Source organism: Vanessa atalanta, chromosome 4 (genome assembly GCF_905147765.1).
Source record: "Vanessa atalanta chromosome 4, ilVanAtal1.2, whole genome shotgun sequence".
NCBI lineage: Eukaryota > Metazoa > Arthropoda > Insecta > Lepidoptera > Nymphalidae > Vanessa > Vanessa atalanta.
Window position 1 is genome coordinate 427,084 of NC_061874.1, and position 10,828 is coordinate 437,911.

Consider the following 10,828-nt stretch of genomic DNA (forward strand, 5'->3'; position numbering starts at 1 on the left):
ACATTTAATCTTTGCTTAAAGAAAATAAAAAACCTTTCTAAGAAATTCTGGTAACCTGAGTAACTCAGCTCAAAAACTTAGCCTTCCGTGTCAGAGAGGTATCAGTCCAGCATCCTGCTACTGATACAACGCCACAGGACAATCTTTTTGACGGTATGTTTTCAATATAATTTGTATGTCGCTTGTCTATAGTATAATGTAATTTAATTTTTTATTATTTTCCTTGCCTCATTTTAGGTTATATTTAAAAATATATGTTAATATGAAGATTACAAAAAAGAAATCCATTTATAATAATAAATATTTTATACTTTTACATCAAAATGTATTATATTTACCTACAGTTATTTTGTTATTTTAAAAACAAGTACATTCAATTAACAATCGCAGTTTGCCAGTGTTAATTGACTTTAGTTAACAGCATACTAACTTTTTTTATAACCAGAAAATTATGTCTTACGACTCTGAAACGTATTAAGCAGAGTTACAAACTTTTAATGCTTTCAATTTTCGTTTATTGATACTTAAACTAAGCTTTAGACATAAGTGGGGCATTTTATCTTAAACTACATACTTATATGCTTATAATTTAGCACACATACTTTAACGAATTGTTTGACGTATCTTCCTGACAAGTGATTCATGATGCACACAATCGAAAGCCTTAGATAAGTCACAGAATATCCCTAAAGCAGATTGCGACTCCTCCCAGGTTTCAAGAATATAATAATCTCAACACCATCATCAGAAATTGAAATATGTAGCTTTGATGTGTTCCTAGCTTTTATTTACAAAATAAACATCTGATGTATTACAGCTGAGTATGTAAACTTACCGCAAAAACGAGAATGTGATAAGCGACTTCAAATACAATAATTATAAAATTTATAGACACACGTATCAAACAGCCGTATCACCGTAAGTTGGTTGTCAACATTTCACGAGTAAAATACGAAGAGAACTCTTACAGAATCACACTGCGGTTTCTGTCACTGTATTAACTATGCGTACATATATATATATACCATACTCCCTATTCTGGTTTTAAATAGCAGTCAACTATTTTTATGTGTCTAGGCCCTAAATTTATGTCTTTATTGAATTCGAGATTTATTCCAGGTAAAAAAACAATCACACCCGAAGTTCTCCTGTTACTCATTTGATCAACTGCGAATACTCAACTCTTAATTGCTTGTCAACAAATTCTTAAATGGACTCCTTCGCTGGACACACAAGATTCCATTTTTTACCTTCCCGTAAAACTCGATAAACAAGCCGTCATTTATAGAACCGTTTCAAAGCACGAAGTTCACCGAAACAGAAATGTGCGCCCGTAATGCGATAAGTCGAATGAATTCGACAAAGTTGTAACATATTTTCCGTTGTCACGTGTTATGCTTTCTTACCAATTATACGTTTAATAAATTCGAAGTTTTGAGAGAATAATGCGAGTATCGACTCGGTGCGACGACCTCGTATATATATTTTTTTATTATCACCCTTTCGCAGTAACTTTAGGACTTTTCTCTCGCTTTCTTGTAATTATTTTCGCCGCCCGTATCTTTATGATCGTTTCGTTCTTTTAGATCCCTTAATATCACCTTAACGAAAATAAGACACGTTTAACGCGCGCGTTCATCACTTTAAGTAACAAATTAATCACCGTTAAATTACCTGACAAAATTGAATCGCATCTATAAATAATCGTGATTAAAATACAAATAACTATGCAGATCCGCTCCAATACGAATGTTTCACTAGTTTGTAATTAAACCGCAAACCCAAAGGACACTTGCTTCGCTTATTAAGAAATAAATGAAACGCGCACCTTGTTTAAAATAAGAAGAACTAGAATTAAGGATCAACATCGTCCGTAGACATACTACATAAGTAATTATAAAGTTATAAATAAAAGAGGGGATGGAAAATAACCAGAATATAAGTGATTAGTGCACAGAATCAAATGTAAAACAAATCCGAGTAAGCTATTACGAGCACCTTTGAATTTAATCAATTTTTAAGAGTAAAAATAATGCAGACGTTACCGGTTCCAAGTGGAGATTTTAACCTTAAGAACCAAAAAGTTATCAAAAACCAAGCTATGATAATAAAATACAATTAAATTAAATTTCATTAAATACAATTTAATTCATATATTCTGCCTGAAAATCGACAGATACTAAGTGGACGCTTTTGATCATCAGATTTCAAATCAGCATGATTATTTCCTCAAATAACCTAATGGAAGTAAAAGGTTGTAAATAAATACATCACAGCTGAGCAAATAATTCCCGTCTATCAAGGCAAACCTTTAGATCTTACCACAACTCTGCTCCCACGAGGGATATACATTTCCTAGAGTTTTATCTGGCACGGTGGTACAGGTGAAGCTAAAGAGTGCTTAATGATAATTCAATGCTCAGTTTTGTAATCGTGATTTCATTCAATTCATTCATTAACAGCCCATCAATACTTCAAGTTATATTACAATTACAATTAGAAATTTATTTTATTTATTATAAAATTAGTTGTATCGATCAACGCTTACCAAAATAGTTTTATGTTAATAACGATACTTGAAGATAATTTTTTTATCTCACAAACGACATTTGCACGCAACTTTGTATGTTAATAATCCGATAACTTGCAATGGCATATTCTACATATAATAATAATTACTGTAACCTACAAAACCTATATACAATGAGATTAAACTTAATCACCTATATATAAAGTTTTTTTAAAGCTACGCACACATGTTAGCAAATGATTTATATATATACTGTATTCTGCGTGTGTGTGTATATAGTGCCACGCGCCTTCGCTACAACCTGTTTGAAATAAATCGTACTCACTGTCACTGTCTTGAAGACTAACTAAAGTTGTATGGTATAATATTCAGGTTTAAAATAACATATGACTGGTAGGTAAGGGCAGAGGCAAGTAACCATTTTTAATAATGTTCCGATAGCGTTGGTTTTTCCTTTTGGTAACTTTATTATTTGCAAAAAAAAATGTAGAGCATGAAGATGTACGAGCGAACTCGGTTTTCGAAGAGTGCTCAGTAAAAAACCCGAAAAAGATAAAATAAAATTCAAATCAAAATATAATTAACAGTTAAATTTTAACATTATATTCTGTATTTAATATAAAAATTCCATCGGTTCAGCAAATAGCATCTACAGTGAAGGAAACCGGCAATATCTAAACTACACTAGCAAATTGAAGTAGGTAGTTCTTTGTTAACGATTTATGTTTATTTTATGGTATCCTCATTTTAAATACATTATTTTCTTAAACATTTATATTCGCCCACCTATAGAAGATGACTTATAGTAGGAGACTGTCCAACAAAATATATATTTGGGTAAGCAACGCTCGTATTCTTGCTTAATGCGAATAAATTTTCACGTAAAAAATACAATTATCATTAAAAACACGAAAAAACACGAACGGAAATTAAGTATATGTACATCAACCAAACCGATCGCATCAAAGCTCGTTGAAACAATCAACAAAAACAGTCAAATCGTTTTCTTATATACAAATATTGAAAAAGTAATGGTTCAATAATTTAAATTCTTATCTTAAACGTCTGACCAATTCGTTATGAAAATAACCATGTCGGAAGATCTTGTATTTTTTTAACATTTTAATGATATTTTTTTTGTTTGAGATACGTGACTAGCAAATGGGCAACCTGAAGATAAGTGGTCACCACCACTCTTCGGCATTGGCACTGTAAGAAAGCTTTGACTTGGGAACCTTCAAGAAAAGGGCCTACTCCTTCCTTAAAGGGCGGCAACGCATCTGCAAGCCCCCCGGTGTTACAGATGTCCATAGGCGGTGGTAGTCACTTTCCATCAGATGAGCCTCCTGCTCGTTTATAACATATTCTACGAGTTAAGTCAGTGTTACCGACCCAGACGGCTTTGGACAAAGCCCTACCACCAAATAAATGGTGTAATGTATATTATAAATCTGTATTATATATTTATTCCATTTATTATCAACTTTATAGTATAAACTAGCTGTACCGCGCTGTTTTATTCCCGCTAAGTCCCGCCCCAGTGAGTCAAATTGGACTGTCCTTAAATAAGCGTATGTAGACAAACAAACAAAATCTTAATAACATTAATATAGATTAATGTCAATTAAGAACTTCACCGTTAATCTATGGGCCGACAATTAATTATGGTCACGAAGATCAAGGATGATAATTGTTACTCTGGATTTGAATGATTCAGAGCCCGACCAATCGCTAAGCTAAATGTTTTCACGTATGCGTTAAAGTAATCCAGTCCAGTCGTTGATCTGGTAGTTTTTTTTTTAAGGTTTTATTATTTAAAAGGAACACCAATATCACAAATATTAAACACTTATAGATAATAAATATTTTTGGAATCTAATACGAATTACAATTAAAGATAGAAGAACTTTTTGTCTGATATAATAATCAAAAATCTAATAAATTGATTGGTTTGGTTACACTCATGTGTGTTGTCTGGACATAGGCCACTGCTGGGCATAGGCCTCTCCAATTGCACGCCACTGTGATCTATTTTCGGCTACTCGCATCCAGCTCCTGCCAGTCTTGCGCAAATCGTCACTCCACCGTGCCTGAGGACGTCCTACACTACGTTTGCCGAGACGCGGTCTCCACTCTAGAACACGTTTTAGTGTTAAATTCTCATCGGACTATAATCGAAACAAACCCTTACTTGATCCTGTAGTCCGACGGTCTAAAGAGTGCGAAGTGATGAGTGATGTGCCTTCGTTGATAGTCCAGTCAGGGTGTCATTAAATAATTAAAAGAACAGTTTAATAGAGCTCCGTCGTAAATTCCTTCATGAACATTAAATATATTGTTTCTGAATCTCCTGTATTATAGTTTGACAAAAAACAAAATACAAAATATGCAATGAATGTTGTGGCTACTTTAATAAGTAACACAAAGTTGTAATTTAAGACGTATTATACTAAATTCGAAACGTACCTCTTCATGTCGGTACCTGTAGCCCAAAGAAAGTAATTTAAATAAAATCTCAGTAACTAGAGTGTAGTGTCCTGAGTGTAGTGTGGCTGAAATTATACTGGCTCATTCAACCCTTCAAACTGGCAAGCAATGATGCATTTTACGTTTAACAAGAGAATAAATAGCGACTTGATGACCACCAACGGCGTTATTAACAAATAATTTTACAAATAACATTTTAAAGACATTAACAGCTTGGTTACATCCAGTGTTTCAGTATGTATAATGTATTTAAATGTACTATAACAGGTTTTATTAAACGACATTTTGAAATTCCTAACAGATAATAGTTTTTTTTAAAAAAAACACACGCAAACCTCCTAGTTTGTAACATTAATAGAATAGTATTACGTGATAACATTTACGAAGTATTCATAGCGACAGCTTGAATATCTCTACTATCGACTCGTCTTTTTTAAACCGATCATCCAGAAATAGTCGAGGAGTCAGACTAAAGAAATACTATATGCTGGATATGTTGAGTGACCTTCGAATAGCGATGGCATATTAGTACAATAGCCAACCAGTCAATAACTGAGTCCAATTAAGTTCGGTAGCGCCTCTTAAAGCTCTTGGGCGAGTTTTTTGTCGCAGTTGTTCTGCGTTTACGCACCTTAATTGGCGGATACTCGTCATTAGGTATTGCAAGGTTAGATCGATTTTTCTGCATTGTAAAAGTGAATTATTTACTCATTGTAATTATTTAGAAATTCAATGCAACGTTTGTTACACTTTATATTCTCGCTAAACGAGTAGAGAAAGATGTAAGAGATAACTTTCCTGAGGATTTAATGAATATTTATCGAACAGCACTCATCAACTCACGAGACTATAAACAGACTAAATAATAAAAGATTTCTTCTTTTTTAGTTTAACTTCGAATAGAACACGCCTCGAGCGTTTAATAAGTCAACAAAATAAATATACGCGCCCTCTGCTTCACTTACGTTTCGTTTAGCAATAACTTCAAACCCGTCTGATCGATGTCGAAGCTCAACCAATTACATCCCTTGTCATTGGAAGGTTATTTACAATCGCCCCTGTGTATTTATCACGAGATAAAACTGAATTATTGTTATATACATTTGAAAAAGCGATGCGGAGGCAGCCGCGATTAACGCCTACTTGCGTCACAGACGTACAAAAACGCCCTCCTAAGACGGTCTTACTAGTTGACTTATTATGGCTCGCTGCGCCGTCTTACAGCGTCTTACACTCAAATAAACGTCCAAGTAAACGGGAGATGAACGACTTTGTCGTTAAATTAATTAATAGCTTTCCATCACCTTAATCGTAAAGGTTGCCTCGCGAACTGGTTAAAAATAAAAATTGTTAAAAAGCAGAAAAAATACGCCATCCTACAAAGGGCATAGAAACGAATGTTTCGCCGATCGTAAAAGCGGTTTCTCTTAAACCAAAATCGTATGCAAATAAACATATGAATATAGATAAAGATAAATGATGCATTTATGAATATCAAACCCACGCGGGCAGGCAGGCAGGCTAGCGATAATTGGGCGATGGCAATCACAAAAATCTTCGACACAGAATAGTAAATGAGCTGAATTATAGTGCAGTGCGAAGTGAATTTAAATGAATACCAGACTAGGGCCGTAAAGCACGCTTAAAATGATTCTCGTCTGATACTATGGTCACGTGCCAGATCGACATCTGCGCCTTCGTTAATTAAAGGCTGTATGTACACATTAAGGACGCGACATCGAATACGTATGTTTTTAAGTACCTCCGCGATGAGAAACTTCAATAACGAGAACGCGTACCTTATCCGTCTTTAAGACTTAGCTCATATAAATAAAACTTAGCGTACGAAAGCACTTGTTATGCAAATAAAACAGATCATATTCATTTGCGTTTAATTATATTTTTATTAACTTAATCCAAGCAAAACTCTTTAATATATCATGAAATATGTTTGTTTTTTATAGTGAGGGAAATCTCAGGAACTAATTCTCCAATTCAAAAAAAGTATCATTGCTGGAAAGCCACATTATTCTTGAATGTTATAGGGTATAAATTATATTAATATCAAATAATTTTCTTCATTAATAAACTGCACCCGTGTAAAACCTGGACAAGTCGCTAGTATATTATAAGAACGTAAGGATCAAACGGTCACATTACAAAAGTTTACAATATTGTATCAACAATACCCCAATGTGCTTGAGATCTATTGATTGTTGTCGCGTGTACATCGCACGGTCATTATTAGCCTGTAATTAATATGATAGCAACCTGCTGCCGTTGCACACTACCCATAGCTCCTAAACTGGTCGCCGAAGCCTTTGTGTTAATCATATATTTCGCTAGTATTGACCGCGGCTACCGGTCGCCGTCTATTAATAAAGGCGAGTCTCGGAGGGAATGCTCTCAACCTGCTATTGTAGTCGAGTGGTTAAGGAATTTGTCTTTTTAATCGCGCTGCGTCCACTGTGCCCGGAGCCTATTATTAGGGTTAATTGGAATTATTAGTCTTTTTTCACGATATGAGTTTGAGCTAGTGAAGCGCGGAGGTGAATTCGAGAATGTTTTTTAAATTAATTTATAGCGAAAGAGCGTGTTATGGAAATTTTATTGAGTCGAGTTTCCAAGTTTTAATGCTGAATAAAAATATTGTATTCCACCAGCTGCGGTAATTATATCTTAAGCAAATAACTACCTTGTAAAATTATTCCCACTAATTACTGGAATACCGATTTTCGTTTTTGTTCTGTTTAATTATTAACACCTAGACGTTTAATTAAAACAATTGTAATAGACCTAATTTACAGTAAGGAATTATTAATTAAACAACGCGACCAATTTTAATTACAGAAGTGTTTTATGTTATATACATTTGTTCATATTATGATATATTATTATTATTATATATTTTTTTAAATATATTTAAGACGGCTGTCTGTTTTTGCAATAACAGACAAATATAACAGTATATAGGGAATAATAAATAAATATTGCATTGTATGTTAGGAAGGCAGACTTCCAAATGTGTCACCCGATAGTACATGGACACTGTGTAAGTTTGGCGCTGGAAATATTAACTATTCGCGATGATGTAGCAAAATGTCTTGATAGTATTTTAATGTTATACTTAGTGGTAGGGCTTCGTGCAAGCCCGTCTGGGTAGGTACCACCCACTTATCAGATATTCTACCGCCAAACAGCAGAACTCAGTATTGTTGTGTTCCGGTTTGAAGGGTGAGTGAGCCAGTGTAACGATAGGCACAAGGGACGTAACATCTTCGTTTCCAAGGTTGTGGCGTATTGGGGATGTAAGGAATGGTTAATATCTCATACAACGCCAATGTCTATGGGCGGTGGTGACCACTTACCATCAGGTAGCCCATTTGCTCGTCCGCCTACCGATGTCATAAAAAAATGTATTTTTTTAATGGTGGTAATTCGTAACCGTCACCCATAGAAATCGGCCTTGTAAGAAATTATAATGAATATAATTCCTTACATCCCCAAAGCGTCACCAACCTTGAGAATTAAGTTATGTTCCTTATACCTGTAAATATAATGCTCATTCAGCCTTCCAACTGGAACAACACAATACCTATTACTGTTTGGCGGTAGCATATAAGGGTGGGAAGAATAACATCCTAAGACAATCGATTGTAGCTTTAAATTTAATACAATCCCGCAAAATGGCATTCAAAGTGTTTGTAAAAGTACACTCGCATAGCGTATGTTAAGATTTTGATTAGATTTTGACGTATAAAAAATAAAAGCGAATAAATAAGAAGGGATAGGCATGTTAAAAAATTCAAATCATAATCCAAATGTATAAAATATTTTACCATAATATCATAACGTTACTAAATAAAATGTCACACACGAAAACATAAAATCGTACGCCATGAATATTAAGAAATAACATGCTTCGAGATGGAATTATAAAAAAAATATTTATTACGAATAAATAATCGGACGATGATAATATCAAAAGTTTAATCGTGAGAATGACCAGAATACGAAATTATTTATGACAATTACTACATTTACGTCGCAGCGATTATAAGTCGCGTCAACGAATCTACATGCGTTCACCTTTCCCACCGTACCTAATATAAATTGTTTATCTTTCACTTAATAAATAACATCCAATCGATGTATAACTTTCATGACGCTTTTCACAAACGATAATATTCAAATTATCTACTTATTTATTCTATTAAAATTAACGAGAAACGTCTAACTGTGAAAGAACGAAACAAATTCATTATTTTAAGCTGGTCAATGTTTAATGTACAGTCGGACACAATTTAAAAAGTGATTTAAAGTAAATATTAAATGATGACATTTGGCGATAAACCAAGGGTGGGTATCCACCGTATAATGTGCATAGGTGGACTATAAACTACATTTTTAGTAATGCACCCTCTATATTTATAATCAACATTATATAATTATCATGATCAGGTGCGGTTACTCTACAATAACGAAACTAAATATAAATCAAGGCTTATATAACAACTCCTTTAAATACTTGGCGATATATCGACGGTACAGTTACCCTGGGTCATTATGGAAATGAAGATCTTCGCAAGGGGTTATTTTGTTCCTTTATAAAGATTGCAATAACCACAAAAAAAATAGCGACCATATTTTCACTTGTCTTAGTGAAAATATGGTGGCTAATCTTGTTGAACGATTTCGATTCTCATCCGAAACAAATTAATTACACACGTTTTATAGTTCACAGGTGTAGTTCGCAAACGCACGCGCTCTTTTAATCCTTAACTCCCAGAAGCTGATGGGCATCGTCCCATCGAAGGGCAATAAATCAGACACATGACCAACGACCAAGCTTGCAATTAGACAGCAATTAGACGATTAGCAGTCAACTTTACCAAATAATCTTATAAGATTTTTCTTATTAAACACACGAAATCGATATTGACATTGAATTAAATGTCATCTCATGTTGAGCTTACCCCTGTTAAGGTATAGGAGTATTCGTCGACTACTGTATCTCTGTCGCAAGTGTATGGGCCGCGGGGTGCTCGCCTTATCGACTTTTAGATCTCACTCGACTACAGTCATTGTCATTAACGCGATACTAACGTTCGGTTACTCATGGCCAGTAACTAAATTCAGAAGCAATGTTAGCTACTACACTACCGAACATCTATACATTATATTTATCATTTTAATTGACACACATTATTTAATGATCACCAACAAAGTTAAGGTCCCGTTGCTGGGAAAATGTTCCTCTTCTATCAAGGAGGTTTGGATCATATCCTGGTTTTTGACACAGGCTAATTTCCTACAAACTTTACTTTTGCCATGGACCCCTAGGGGAATTATAAACACAAAATATTTACATATTTTTTAATATGTACTTCAAAAGTGATAAATAAGAAGTAGCTTTTCATCGGAAGCTTTTAGTATAATGAGACTGTTAATAATAATAAAAGCTTTCCTTCTCAAATAATATAACCTATGTTTTTATACCTATTTTATACCTATATGAATACCTATAGGAGGTCACACAACAACCTAACCGGGTCTTTATGAAAAAAAAAACTTTTTTTTTTTAAATATTATTATCATAATAATATGTAATGGTTATTTTAATAGAGAGCGCACTACAAGAGTTTGGTGAAATAAACCCCCAAACTTCTTAAGGGATGGATGGAGCTCTAGCACAACAGTGGGCCTTATTTATTATTTAGTGATTTGTATACAAATATAATACTTGTATATTTATAACAATTAAGTTTAAAAATATTGTGAATAACATAAGACTCGAATGGGTAGCTAATA